The sequence below is a fragment of the Giraffa tippelskirchi genome, chromosome 7 (genome assembly GCF_054371585.1).
Source record: "Giraffa tippelskirchi isolate mGirTip1 chromosome 7, T2T-mGirTip1v1.2.pri, whole genome shotgun sequence".
In the NCBI taxonomy this organism is placed as follows: domain Eukaryota; kingdom Metazoa; phylum Chordata; class Mammalia; order Artiodactyla; family Giraffidae; genus Giraffa; species Giraffa tippelskirchi.
In genome coordinates, this window is record NC_137281.1 from 142,293,503 (window position 1) to 142,309,268 (window position 15,766).

The following is a 15,766-nucleotide window of genomic DNA, read 5'->3' on the forward strand; positions in this document are numbered from 1 at the left end:
AGTATTTTAACAAGCTAGTTTTCTCTAATTGCACATGCAAAAAGAACCAGTTTTGTAATTTCAAAAAGGTTTCATTTTGACCAATTTTCTCCAGAGTCTGAAGAATATTATGACCAGTCTTTTTCTTTCTGCGTCATAGCCTCATAGCCAAATTTAAATCATAAAGTGCTCAAATTGGTTCGGATGACCGGTGCAGACTGACTGATAAGATGTTGTCCCCAGACGGACAACCCCTCTGGGGAGGTGGGGTCTTAGTTTGATAAGAAGAATCTGAAGGAGTAAGAAAACTTGCAGGAGTTGGGGAAGCTTGGTTTCCCTCCCTTCCTCACCACATGCCCTGAGAGGTAGGAGAAGTTAGAAAGAGATTTTTTTTAGAATGTTCAGAGAGTTTTTTCAGGCTTCTGATTACAGACATAGTTGGGGGTGGGGAGATAAGGCAGTAACAGAAAGAGACATACAACATGAGTCTTTCAGATTTGGATTCTGACTTCCCTCCATAAAGGAGTTTAGTGTGCCATTAAGAGGCCATTTTTCTTTGGCCCCTCAATTCGTATTGGGGCTAGGAAAAGAAAATGAGCCTTTTCTTTTTGAGGTTTTCAGCATCAAATTTTTTTCCAGTTCCCTAGAAAGTAGCTGAGAGGTGAGTCTGAGGGTCTCCCAAAACATACCAAAACCCATTCTTAGCCTATATGCCATAGAATGGGGGTGCTGAGAGTCACCAGCCATAGAAAAGAATCCCTTTTGTCTCAGGCAGCCCTCTCTGAAACTGAGACACCATGTGACTAACGGCACAAATGGCCGATTATCCCAACAATCGTGTCAGACAGTGAGAGGTAGCTCCTGAGCATGCAGCTAAGACACAACTGTGAGACAAGATACCATGCAACTCAGGCAGGAAAAGATAAGAGAGAAAGAGGTTACTGGAACCAACTTGTTGACTCACCCTTTGGCAATTCTCTGAAACATGGAGGCACTTTTTAGAATGACTCAGAGGCAACTCCCAGACTCCATTGTATCAATCCAGACCAAGGGAGGAAAAGTGAAAGTAACAGGGAAGACAGGCTGAGGAATCTGCTTTGTGGCTCTGCCAGGAAGGCAGCAGTCAGGGGTGAGTGGGCTCAGTGTTTCCCTTGAACCCATATGTGCCTGACATTGCACAGAAACTGTCTTGGTGGGGGCAGATGTCCTAGTAGCCTTGTCCATTCTATGACCCCCTTATCCTGTCATGGGAGTATTCAAGTGGCAGATGCACTAATGGCTTTTAAGTGCCTGATCTGTGCTTGCAATTTTAATTGGCCTGGTCCTCAGCCTAAGGGAGAATGGGGAAAGGAGGAAAGGAGGGCCCTCACCCTTTTGGGTGGCAGTTACTGGGGCATAGTGGACTTTGGGGCCTTTGGAACATGCCAGAGAGTACCCCTGGCCAGAGTTCCTCAATTGCTTCCACAGACACTGGCCTGTTCACAAGGGGTTTGAAGAAAAAGAAATGAGAGAAGAAAGGAGAGTAGGGGAAATCCCCCCTGAGAATCCCCATATGGGCCATTCAATGTTGTGGTCTGTGCCTGGGTTGGAAAAGAATTTCCAAATACAGAGTATTTCAGAAAGGAATGAATCCATTAAGAAAAAGAGCAGAGAAAATGAGGGAGCTGCAAGCACACCGGGTGACCTCCTGACGGACCAGGGAAAGTTAACGCTTTTTGTGGGTTAGTAGCCAATTGTTATAGTCTCAAGACAGAGACAGTCCCTGCCAGAAGCGTGGCATTAGATAATTGCTTAGGATGGGTATTTTTGTCTTTTATAGGGTCAGGGAGCTGGCCGGTTGACATCAGGGGAGCTCTCGCAAAGTTTGCTATGTGGCTCAGTCACGTCCTGATGACCATGGTGCAGGGCCCTACACCTGTGGAACCTAGAGGGTTCCACATACAGCAATAATTAACACAGCATGAAAAAGTTATACTTCAATAAAAATAAAAAAAGGAAAAAAATCTGGACAAATGAAAATGTCACAGGGTGGCTATCTTGTCGATTCTCTACTGCTACATCCATCCTCTTCCCTTAGGTAGTTACCCTCATCTGAACTTTATATTTATAGAAATGGATTTGCCCTGAGGACTAAGACATTTAAATACCATGAATATAACATATATCACTTATGAGACCTGCTTCTAACAATCTCTTATGAAGCAATTGCTTCCTGTCTCATTTTGTGTAAATTTTGTATCTGTACATACATTAGGCACTCAGTTACACCTGTACTTTATAAACAGGTTGTGCTTAGGCAATTCCTATGATTTTAAGTATGAGATGCTATGACATTAATAACTAGGGACCACAAGTAGTGATAGAGCAGTGATCAATGGCTCCTTGTGTGTTGGTTTTAAATTAAAGATTATTAAATTAATTAAAAATTAAATATTTTAATTAAAAATTAAAGACAGCAAATGCCAAAGTCATTATACTTTGAATACTTCTGTTTTAGCACAACCCAAGAGAACAATGAGAATGATAGACTCAGCATTTATTAAGTGCGTAACATATTCCAGGCCTCTCTTAGGTCCCTTGTTTGGACCATCGCAAGACTCCAGAAAAGTACATTTCATCTTTCAGTGTAAAATGTCAGATATAACCTTGATCCTCTGAATGCCTATGACTTTGGGCAAGATCATACTTAGCAGGGTGTTGAACTGCTGTTGATATTCACGTGCCTGTAACACGGAATTTTTGATCTTCCTACAGCATCAGTTAAGGTATCTTTTATGCTATCTTCAAGTTAGGTTTATTTAATGCTAGCAAAAACATGAACCGGTAACAAAAAGCTAGTACATAATCAACTAAGCAAAATCCTAATAAACTACTGAACAAGTGTATACCAGTTCAAACAAGATGTGCTACAGGCACATCCATGAAACATTAGTAACCACAACATAAATAAGTACAGGTCCTCTTCTTGGTTGAGATCTAACAGTTCCCATTATCACTGACAGAAGTAGGAAGACTAAGACCAGATATAAAATATTAAATGCATTTAACCACACAGATCCCTTTTAAATTGCCAAGTCGTTTTATTTGAAGATAACAACTTGGGAATTATCAGTGTGATTATTGATCATTTCTCCCAGTAAGTGCCAACGTGATTTTCTCCATTTTGTGAACTCCAGTTTTATTCACTTGGGTTCAAGGGATTATTTCTCCAACAGTTTATTGATCTCCCTCTTCAAGTATATCTTTTACATAGTAAGTGGCACCTATAAATGCTGAAAGGAAAAGAAGGCAAAGGCGAAGGAGCAGTAGAGCTAATGCTCTGTTTAGACTCAGCCTTAGACTGGCTTGAATACCTATTTCTGTGTCAGGTGGAGGACCGCTATCTACACTGCCACCCAGTCCTCTGTCGGTACAAGTTGGTGGTTTCCAACCACGCTGACAGTGACAATTTTTCTTGCTGTTGCACACCCCTCTGTAATTGCATTTCTTGACATCACAGTCAAAACCCAGGTCTTGAAAAAAAGTACAGTTTTGGTCCTTACAGTATGCTCCTGGGCCACATGTTGCACCATCCACTACAAGCCCCATTTGTGGCACGTCTGTCCCAAAGTGGGCATCATATCCAAAGCAGGTTTGTGGTGTAACATCATGTACTATTATTTGATGAAACGTAGTGTGCTCCCCACCACCAGGAATTTCCTTCACATTACCACAGTGCAGCATTCCACACAGAACGTCATCTTGTTCACATTTGACAGGTTTTCCTCCTCCTCGAGTCACCCTCACACCACAGTTTCCAAATCGGTCACCCCTGATATTCAGTACGCCATAGCATGATGGCGCAGCATCTTTTATGTTATAGCCAAAGAGGGCTTGACACTGTAAATCACGGTCACTACAGTTTCCCCTCACACAAACAGCTGATGGTGAACACGGGGTTCCATCCTGGATATAAGTGTCAGCTGGACAATCATGTGTCTTCCCGTTACAGTATTCTGGGAGATCACAAATACCAAGAGTATCTCTGCACGTATATCCAGGTTGAGCATATTTACAGTGTCTGCAGCAACCTCCATAGTCACAATCACTGCCAAGGCTGAGCAAACAATTGGAATTGCAACATGGATCCTGAGTACAGTCTTTTAAGGTGCCACAGTCACATTCTTCCTGGGGATCTTTCTTCTTGTCACCACATCGTCTTGCTTCATAAGGAAAATTAGTATACGGTACATTTGGTATACTCAAACAGGGATCCCACCCATGGAGCCGTCTGTGAATTCTTTCAAAAGTACAATTGCTCATCATATCTAGAAGACCAGGGTTAGGACTCATGAGACAGTGTCGTCTCCGAAAACATCGACAACCTGGAACATCATGTTTTGAACCCATAACATGACCTATCGCATGTGCTCCAATAGCTGCAGTTAAAAATAAGTGATATCTTAGAGCATATACATATGATGCTCCCCAATTGGGATTGCATACTCCATCATAACTGCTAGCATAGGTGCTCCCAGCGATCTTATGTCCTGTTACAAGCAATGAAGAATCATGACGAATTTCATGAAACCATCCCCAAAGTTTCCATAAACCAAAATTACTTACTGCTTCTGTCGCAGTTGTCCACTGATACAAATCCATCTTATCCCGGCCATCCCATATACATAAAACACGTATCAAAACCTGAAGTTGAGCCTGGTAAAAAATGCTATGTATTATGCTATTCAAAATCACTACATTCTCTATTATACGTGTCTGATTAGTGTTCTGAACAACTAATGAGTTAGAAACCGTGTAGTGAAGTTTTAAGTATTTCCTGTGTGGCCACCACAAATACACAGGGGCGGCTCTAGGCATTTCAGAAATCATTGCCTCCTCATACTCTTGATCTGTATCTTTCTCTTCAATCTCACATTTCTCGTCCTCTGCTGCTGTTTTCTGTGTCACAAGCTGAGAAATCAGATGCTCAAATTTAGAAGAAGCCTCCAGTGGTTTGATTTCGAAAGTGAAGTCATCCAGCTGCAGCATGCCACGCAGACCCCCATAGCAGGTGTCCAGTGTGCCCATGGACCCAGGAACCCCTTCCAGGTAGCCGAAGTAGTAACAGTCTCGGGGGATATAAGGGTAGTTCTCCTGCATGGCACCTTGGTCATTATCGGTGATAACAGGAAAATGTCTGGGCAGCAAGTTCTTCTTGACTCTCAAGTGAACCACATGTCTTTGGCCGCTGAAGCGAATCTTGTAGGAGAGCTGGCCTTGTCTCTCAATTCCACTCACTCTGTGGGACACCTTCCTGGGAATCACAATTTCAGAGGAAGTGAAGCGCCATCCTGGTGGGTCATGGGAACAGCAGGTTGGAAACAGGAATAGCCAGAGCAGAGGCAGCCAGAGATCACCTCTCAGGTGGGCCTGGGTCCAGGCACGCCCCATGAGTGAGCAAGTCTGTGACCAAAGAAAATGCACTCCGGTGGGAGGCAGGCAAGACTATCCCTGCAGCAGCCACTTTTAGACAGCAGGGTAGTCCTGAGGAGAGCAGAGAGGGACTGGAGGCTGGGCAACCCCAGAGAGGTGGGGGAGGGAGGGGAAACTCTTACATAACAATGTGTCCTCATGAAGGGGAGGGGCTGTGCTGAGTGGTCCTAGGGATCCTAACACAGGGGTGTTAGGGAAAACAAAACATGGCAGAAACTAGGAAAACCAGAGTGCATATCTGGGCTGAGTGGTACCATGGCCCTCTGGAAAAGTCACGGGGGAAGAATCAGGGGGTTTGGTGCCATTTTGAGACAGTGATTGACTTTTTGCCCTCAAATCAAAATGAGACAAGGCTTCAATCTGGAATGAAAATACAAAATGGAGGAGAGAGTGGAAGCTTCTTTTAGTCAGACTTTCGAGGAGAGAATCAAATTCTTTCATGCTTTACAAACATGGAATGTGTTGGGGGTGATGAGTGGAGCAAAGCAATAGTGTCAGGAGTACATATGTTAGGGTGGATAATAATAGTTCCTTATAAAGTTAAAATTACGCCTGCCCTGTGTCTTGGTGATTCTAGCCATAGGAAGTTATCACAATGATTCTACATACATATTCATCACAGCATTATGCTTGAATTTATTCCACAGACTGGAAACAAGCAAACAGTATTGAACAGATGAATGACAGACAAACTGGCATATTCGTTCAGTGGGAAAATCCTCAGTAAATCTGAACAAGTTTCTGATGTGTGTACGATCATGGATGCATCTCAGAGATAACATGATAATAGAAAGAAATCAGACCAAAGAAGCTTTACATAGGACTTCCTTTGTATGACGTTTTGGAATAGTCCAAAATAATGTACGGGGGATAGAATTTTAATCAGTGCTTTCCTGATGTGAGGGAATGGAGGGATGGAGGGAACTTTCTGGAGTGATGGGAAACTTCTGAATCTTGACTGGGGTGTGTTCAAGATGAACGTTTCCCACCAGAGTCCACATGCTGAAATCCTACCCCCTGCCCCAGGTGATGGTATTAGCAGTTGGAGTCTTTGGGAGGTGAACGGTGCTTTTACAAAGAGGCCCCAGAGAGATCCTTCAACCCTTCTGCCCTGTGTGGTTACAGTGAGAAGGTGTCATCTATGAACCAGGAAGGCTTCTCACCAGACTGAATGTACTGATACTTTGTTTTTGACTTACTGGCCTCCAGAGCTGAGAAATAAAGTTCTGTCTTATGTATAAGTCACTTAGTCTAAGTGACTTGACAGAGTATAGCATTAAAAAGTCCATCCCTGTTATCAAATAGCAGAGAACATGGCTGGAGTGTGTTTGTGGGATTTGTGGAATGTAGCACTTCCAATCGTAAGTTGGATATTTAGTTGGGGATATACCTCAGCAAAGTGTTGGAAAAATAGCTGAGTTATTTCCTTTTGCTATAAGCTTCTAGTAAAATGTAGGAAGAAAAAAGTGATTTAAAGATGAAATTGTTCATCAAAGAGCAGTGGAACTTAAAAGATCTGGAAAATTTCCAGGCCATTCATATAGAAAATATTGAGAAATCATGGTCTGAAAAGAACACTATGAATGTGGCCAGAATCCACTTGGTTAATTAGTCTTCTCCAAAACAGTACAAGAGCTATATACAAGACAATAGGAGAATGACCTTCTTGCCCCACAGGGTGATCCAGGGATCATAAGGTCAGTTTCAAAGGAGGGGTCTCCAGTACCTGCAGGATCTTGTCATGCCCTGTCAGAGTTGCCTCACTCCTGGGCTCCTCCACCATCCCAGCAGGAGAGACAACAGTAGCCACTCTTCTGTAAGGTACAGGCAGCTGGCTTTGGCAGTGTCCACACTGGGCAGTCTCCATCGATGTGCAAATTCCACCCAGATTTTGAAGGATGGAGATTATTGGAGCCAAGGACCCATGACCTTTGAGAAGCAGGGCTCCATAGAGAACACACAATAGGGCACTGCCCAGCAGAGCCATGAGAGCAGGCCACTTCCAAAACCCCAGACTAGTAGAACCATTGCACATTATTTCAGCCACGGGCATTCGACTGTAGTCCATGAGAAGTACAGTGTGGGTTACGCTCTGCAAAGTGATGGGTTAGGCCTCCAGGAGTCCTGGGTGTCCAACCCAGAACTGCCACCCCAGTGTGTCTGGAAGGCAAGAACCTCCACTCCAGTGGTCAGGGAGTGGGACAAAATCCCCAGTGTGCCTGGAGGGAGGAAAGAACATGGAACCATAGAGGATTAATTATTCTCTTGCTTTAAGATTTTAGACATATGTGGAAACTGTCACTCCTTTCTTCCCTCCTATTTCTCCCTTTTGGAATGGGAGTGTCTAACTTATGCCTGTCCCACCATTGTATTTTTGAAGCATGTAACTTTGATGACCTTTTACAAAAATTATTCAGGAAGTTCCCTGGTAGCCTAGTGGGTAGGATTCTAGGCTTTCACTGCTGTGACCCTGAGCAGGGAACTGAGATCCTGCAAGCCACGCAGAGTGGCCAAGAAAAAAATTATTCAGAAATATTCATATATAATTGAAAGATAAAGATTGAGCCTTTGACAGAAGGTGGTTTGAATTTATCTGGGCCATTATGTGACTGATGTCATCTTTTAATCATCTTTTCTTCCTATTTGTTCCAGTCAGGATCTCCCAGTGTCTAGTGTAGCATCTCACTTATTTTTGAGTGATATAAAGTTCTGGAGACTTAGAAGTCTGAGATAAGGATGCCATCATGTTTCGGGTTCTGGCGTGAGATGTCTTCAGGGTTGCAGGCTGCCGAATCCTCCTTGTATCTCTGCATGGCTTAAAGAGACGTGTGTGTGTGTGTCCCATAATTTATTGCACCTTCAAGATCCTACAATGTAGACTCCTCTCCCAGGGAAGCATCTTTCAGAGAGAGAACCATTATCCATATGACTTGTTCATTTCCATAAACAGCTGGAATCTTTCTCTTGGATTTCTCACTCTTGGCTTCCCATGTGTACATGTGATAAAACACGGTACATGGTGTTGTGATATGAAGGCTAGACATCGAGCGCAGTATAGCATGTTGAGGCTGCTGTTGTTAAAACACTGCAGGAAGCATGCTGCGGGAAAAGGCCACAAGGTCATAACATGACGCATCCCCATCAGATTTCCAAACTGGCAATGGACTCAGGCACATACTCACTACAGCCATGGGAAGTCACCCACAAGTTTTTTAAAATATTTTCTTTTCCACTTCCCAGGTAATCAAGGGAGAAAAAAGAGAAGTTACTATGTTATCAGAAAGTGGAAGGTATTCTGTTGAATAATATAAAGCATTTACAGTTTGGCACTGTGTCACCTTATACATGACAGGATGTTGTAATGAGACATATTGAATATTCCAATAAAACTGTTGTGATTATAGTCTCCTTCTTCTAATAGACCCCCACATTTTTTTTCAAATAAAAACTAACAGTATTTGAATATTGATATCTTTATTCCCATTTTTCCAAAAGAGAAAAAATAGAACACGAATAATCTTCCTACTGGTCAGAAAAAGTTTATAACCAAAAACAAAAACAAAAGAAAACAATAAATCTTTATTCACCAAGAGCTGTTGACTGCTAAAATCAGTTAAATTGGATATGTCAGTGGGATTTTACTAATAAGGTAATTCCTAAACTCTACAGTTAGAGAATATTAAAAACATACAAAAGTGCTGTTTTTATACACAGCGTAACTGAAATATAGTTTAACCAATGGTTTACAAGGTAGTCAAATACTACAACAGCAAATCATGGAAGGAGACGTGTATTTTCTACATGTCTGAAAAGCTTTCAGCTGGGACCAATCTTGTGTTTATCTTTGAAGGATGACTGCTGTAAAATGACCATACTCATTAGCTTGCCCTCTAAAAAGCAATAAGCTTAATTTATAGAATGAACAAATACACAAAAAAGCAATAAGCTTAATTTATAGAATGAACAAATACACAAATTTTCTGTTGTTCTTAAAGTATAATACAGTTTCTTCATTTAAGTGGAGGGTATAGGAAGTGAAAACCAATTGTGTGAATCTACCTCTTACTTCAGGGATGAGGGCACTGAGGCCCAGAGAAGGGCAGTAACTTGGCCAAGGTCAACTCAGCAAGGTCTCTGATTCCCAGTGCAGAGAGACCTGGGGCTCTGGGATGGTCCTTTCCCCTGAGTCATAACATTGTAACAGATTTGCTCTGGATGAGCATGTAGAAGTTTGGAACTTTTGGATCCTATCTATACCTCAGCTACAGTTTCTCTTCTCTTCCAGGAGATAAGGGTCACTTGTGTTGAATGGTTTCCCAGGGAGTTGATCTCTGTACAGCAACTCTGAGATGCACTCTTTGCACCTTCACCAAAAATCTCCCTGCACTGTTCATCATGGCTATTACAGCTCTTTTAATAGAAGTAGGCTATCACTACAGGGAATCCTGTCCTGCACATGGACATCTTCTAGGCACTGATGAGATCTCCCATTGCACCACTCCGGAAGGTCACATTCATTGATCTGAGGTCTACAGAGTTCCCCTGATGGCATGAACTTGCAGTCTTTGCAACAAAGCCCGAAAGCACAAGCAGCCCCAGGTCTTAGAGTGCAGTTCAACAGACAACAGGGATCTTGTTCACACTGCTTTATAGATCCACAGTCACACTTCTCTTCTTCAATCACACCGTTCCCACAGCGCTTCAGCATGAAGACTGCCCCTGGAATTGGAGGATTGTGCAGACATGATCCCTGGTTTAAAGTGGTCTTTGTAAATTCTGCATGGCTACAATTCGTGAATCTCTTTGCTGGCAACCTGACAGCATTCATGATGCAAGCACTTTGCCCACACAGAGAATTCTTCATCATGCTGCATACCCAGAGTATGACCTAACTCATGAGCTACGGTGAGGGCAAAAACAGACCAGGGGTCTCCTTTGAAATTATTAACTCCACAATTGAGAAAAGGACAACATATTCCTGCCACATATGCGAGGACACTTAAAAGTGAACCTTGAATGAAAATATGTACAGCATCATACTGTAGCTGGGAAAGACTGATTTGTTTTCTCTGTCTTTATTAGTAATTTGTGTCTTCTCTCTCTGTTTTTAGTGTGGAAAGTTTATAAGTTTTACTGATATTTTCAAGAACCAGCTTTGGTTTCATTGATTTTTCTCTATTAATTTTCAATTTCATTATTTTCTGCTTTGTTTAATTTCTTCTCTTCTGCTCACTTTGGGTTAAATTAGGTAGCAGATTAATACAGACCTTCTTTCTAATATATGCAGTGTTATAAATTTTCATAAATACTAAATACTGCTTTCACTGCACCCCATTAATTTTGAAAAGCTGTGGGATTTCCATCTTTGAAATTTGTCATGTTTCAGAATGTGTTCTACTTGGTAAATGTTACATATGAGTTTCGGAAGAATGTGTTCTGCTGTTGAATGAAATATTTTATAAATGTCAGTTATATCCAGTTGATTGATGGAGTTGAGTTTATCTATATCCTTCTTTACTAATTTTCTGCTTGCTGGGTCTGTTGTTGTTCACTCGCTCAGTCTTGTCTGACTCTTTGTGACCCCATGGACTGCAGCACACCAGGCCTCCCTGTCCCTCACTATCTCCCAAAGTTTGCCCAAGTTCATGTTCATTGCATTGGTGATACCATCCAGCCATCTCATCCTCTGACCCCCTCTTCTTCTACCCTTGATCTTTCCTAGCATCAGGGACCTTTTCAGTGGATCATCTGTTCACATCAGATGACCAAAATACTGGAGCTGCAGCTTCAGCATCAGTCCTTCCTGGTTTGATTTCTTTGCTGTCCAAGGGACTTTCAGGAGTCTTCTCCAGCATCACAGTTCAAAGCCATCAATTTTTTGGTGTTCTGCCTTCTTTATGGTCCAGCTCTCACAACCATACGTGACCACTGGCAAGACCAGAGCCTTGACTATACGGGCCTTTGTCAGAAGAGTGATGTCTCTGCTTTTCAACACACTGTCTAGGTTTGTCATCACTTTTCTGCCAAGAAGCAATTGTCTTCTGATTTCACGGATGCAGTCACTGTCCGCAGTGATTTTGGAGCCCAAGAAGAGGAAATCTGCCACTACTTCCACCTTTTCCCCTTTGATCTGCCATGCAGTAATGGGGCCAGATGCCATGATCTTCATGTTTTTTAATATTTAGTCTTAAGCCGGCTCTTTGATTCTCCTGCTTCACCCTCATCAAGAGGCTCTTTTGCTGGGTTTACCAATCACTAATAGAGAGTTGTTGACATCTCCAAATATAATAATGCATTTGTCAGTTTCTTCTTGCAGGTTTATCATTTCTTTTATCTAAGTATTTTGCTGCCCTGTTATTAGGAATATACACATTAAGGATTGTCGTGCCTTTTGGAGAACTGACCACTTTATCATTATTTTTTTTTCCACTTTATCATTATTTAGTGCTCCTTTGTATACCTGATCATTTTCCTTGCTTTGAATTCTGCTTTGTTTGAAATTAATATAGCTATTATAGCATAGTTTTGATTAGGGTTAGCATAGTATCATTATTCATCCTTTTACTCTTTATCAATGTCTTAAAGTATGTTTCTTGTAGACAACATACAGCTGGGTCTTGTATTTTATATACTCTGATAGCTTCTTTCTTTTAAAATGTATATTCACATTTTGACATATTTGGTTAATATCTACCATATTTATGTTTTCTGTTTATTGCTCTTGTTCTGTTTTTTGTCTTCTATTCTTTCCCTTTTTTTGCCTTTTGTGGTTTTAATTCTGAAAAATTTTCTCATTCAAATGAAACCTACAAAACTTAGTTCCCTTGAGCCACTTTCCATCCCCTTTACAGTATAATTGTGTTAAATATTTCTTCTCTATATATTGAAAACTACATTAGACAATATTATATTTGCCTTAGCTACTAAATATAATATATAAGATTCAAGAGGAAAAAGAAAGTCCATTGTATTTACCCATATTTTAACTCTTTCATCATCCTTCTTCCTTCCTGATATTAAAAGACTCCTTGCTTTATAATTTCTGTTCTATTTCAAGAATTTTCTTTAGCCATTATTTCAAGCAGGTCTGCTAGTGACAAATTCTCTTAATTTTCCTTCATTTGAGTATGTCTTGGTTTCCTCAGCATTCGTGATGAGTATTTTCACTGGATATAAAATTCTGTATTAATATTTTGATTCTTGTGAAATATTTTGCTATTTCCTTCTGGCCTATGTGGTTTCTAACAAGAAATCTGCTATTTTTCAAATTGTTTCCCCCTTAGAGGTAAGATTAGGCAATATAAAGTTTCTCTCAAAGTACTTTCAAGATTTTTTCTTTGTCTTTTAGTTTTTACAATATGATTATGATGTGTCCCGGGATGGATTTCCTTGGGTATATCCTGTTTGTGATTCTGAGCTTCTTAAATTTGTAGGCTATGACTTTTGGCAACTTTTAGAAATCTTCAGTCATTATTTGACTACTTGGAATCCCTGCCCTATTCTTCTCTCCTTCTGTAACTGGGATAACATGAATGTTATATCTTTTGTTATAGTCCTAGAGGTTACACATTTTTTTCCACTTTATTTTTTCTCTCTGCTTTTCGGATTTAGTAGTAATTCTTTCTCTGTGTTCAGTTTCACTACTTATTTCCTCTGTTAACTCTATTTTATTGTCCAGCCCATCCATTGACTTTCTGCCTTCAGATTTTGTATTTTTCAGCTATAAATTTCCATTATTTTCTTTTAAAAAATATCCTACACTTCTTTGATAGGACTTTATTTTCCTGAAACTCTCTACTTTTTCCAGTTGTTTTGATCATCCTTGTCATTGTTCATTGGAGCATTTTTATGTTGGCTACTTCAAAATTCTTACCAGATAATACCAACATCTGCATCGTCTCAAGAGTTGGCATCTGTTGATCGTCTTTTCTCCTTCAAGTTGAAACTTGTCTACTTCTTTATATGACAGGTGAATTTTCATTGTATTCTGAACATTTTGGCTGTTCTATTTTGAGGCTTTAGATCTTATATAAATACCAGGACCCCTCTGACAGTGCACTAGCAGAGGAAGAGAAGTATTTCATTGTTATTGCTATGATGATACATGCTCAGGTCTCCACTCTTATTTCTGTTAATGTGCTGAGGAGAAGGGGAACCTCATATTGTTCAAGTATGGAGCACATTAATTTCCCCTCTTGGTCTCTGCTGACAGCACCCTGACTGGGAAATTTAAGAATTCCTCATTACCACTGCCCAAGTGGCCTCCAAAAGCACTGTAATATGGGAGCCTCATTACTACATGGTGAGAATGAAAGTCCCAGAAGTCTATTTGACCTTCCCAATGAGGAGGTGGCTGAGGCACATCATGAGCTGGGTGAGATGGGATGTCTAATCTCCTCATCTGGCCTTTGCTTATGAGGATTCATGTGGGACTACACCTTTTCCCATGACATTTGGCTGGAGTAGGATGGTTGTTTTCTATTAATAAAAGGTTTCTGTCTTCCCAGGCTGTTCATTTCTTGTTCCTTTGGCTAGAGAGAACAAACTTTCCTTGGGACTTTTGTTTGTTTGTATCTATTGCATTTTAGTGTTACAGCTTTTTCCATACTACAATGAGGGTAAAAGAAAATACAAAGAAATCATCACCATGCTGTTCCTTAGGTTCCAGTGTCACTAGCCAGTCTATAATTTTTGCTCCAGCTTTCTGAACCTTCTTATGCTCATTTTATATGTAAAGTACAGTACTTTAACCAGTACTGAGCATAAGCAATAGGGAGACAAGTGTTTATTCTACCTTTTCTGGAACCAGAAGTCCTTAATACTATTTTAAAAAGCATTACTCCCTGTTAAAGCAAGCAAGACCAAGTCAAAACTACTTTGGGAGATCTGAATTCTTTCTCACCTCTAAATCTCCCAGGATATTTTCTATCTGAAGCAGGTGCTCTAGTCTTCTTTCTTGAGTTGAATTTTCTTGCTCTGCTTACAGGTCTTACTTGTTTGTTACTAAAACTTTTCCATGATCGACTGTCTATAGTTTCCTACTTTCCTATCTCTTGGTTATATTTTCTTCATTGTTAATTACCTCATGCATAGGAGCAGACTTAATCCACTGAGTTCAGCTGTAGACAAACTCTTTTTTTAATATGGATATCTCCAGTTCCACGTGGTTGAATGAAACCGTTTATGAAAAGAAACATCTCAAACAGATTTCTGAGGAAACCAGCATGGATAGAGAAAGAACTTTTCCTGAGAGTAAACAGAGGGGACTGTCACTAAAAATGCTTCTAATTGATAATTATTTCATAGAGCTCTGAATCCGGTTAAATTAGGAAGTGACGAGACTCATTTAGCCAATAATTCTCTTAAAATAGGATCTACCCAGATTTAGTATTTTATTGAATCAGTTTTTTCCAATGCAATATTTATAGAGTTGAAATTATTTTAGAGATTATCTATTTTGCCAAATATTATACTCTAAATTATCTACCAAATCATTTGAGCATTTTTTTTGTCAAAATATTACTGTTTAATAGGAGATGCAACTTTTAAGAAACAAAATAGCAAAGTTATAAATTATATAATACAAAAATGTGTTGAATATGGTAATTATAAGGAGAATTATAGAATATCAATGTTGTCTATATTATTTAGAAAATATGTAATATCTTGACCTACAATGTTAGTATAATTGAACCCAATAGCGAAAAGTGATTAGACAATCTGGCCAATACAATAGCATGGGTAAAACGATGAAGCAGAAATGAATCTACACAAATTGGAGGTGAAGAGGCTATCTGCTGGAGTCCAGCTCCAGCAGCCAGGGAATCGCCCTGAAGGGATGAACGGTGTCGGTGGAGAATGATGCAGCCTCTCACTCAAAGTACTGGACTGCATGTTTATTTTAAGCATCAGGTTTTCTTTTATACTTTTACAAAAGCATTAGGTCAGAGGTTTGACATCTTCAGTTTCCCCTCACCCAGATTTACTGTCTCCATAAATCATTGTTGTCCTTCAGAGTTCCCTCTTAAGTGTCCTTGTGATTACACTGTAACTCATGTTTGTCTCTGTGCTGCATATCGCATTCCTCAGTTTATTTCTTATCTTTCTAATCCTGCTATCCCCTAGTAACTTAAGCTCATTCCCTCCTAAAAAGGCTTCTAGCTATTAGTATCTCTAAAATTCCTAGTCTCTATAAGCTATAGTAAAATATGCCAACACTACAACATACCTTAAACTTTTAGCTTCTAACTATTCTTAATTATCCCTAAACCCTAAACTCAGCAAACTACTTTTGCCATAAACATTTCCCTCACAA

At 40.3% G+C, this 15,766-nt stretch overlaps 1 protein-coding gene and 1 pseudogene across 2 annotated transcripts in view; both read right to left on the reverse strand.

The window, feature by feature from the left end:
* The window catches only part of LOC145513228 (mediator of RNA polymerase II transcription subunit 6), a 90,893-nt gene that overhangs the window by 1,943 nt on the left and 73,184 nt on the right, over positions 1-15,766 (reverse strand). The gene's annotated exons all lie outside the window — the stretch shown is intronic.
* Positions 3,040-13,432, reverse strand: LOC145512455 (disintegrin and metalloproteinase domain-containing protein 21-like; annotated as a pseudogene). Its single transcript, XR_014058509.1, has 3 exons — positions 13,325-13,432; positions 9,795-10,520; positions 3,040-3,827 (listed from the first exon to the last, which is right to left on the reverse strand). The product of XR_014058509.1 is annotated as a disintegrin and metalloproteinase domain-containing protein 21-like (transcript).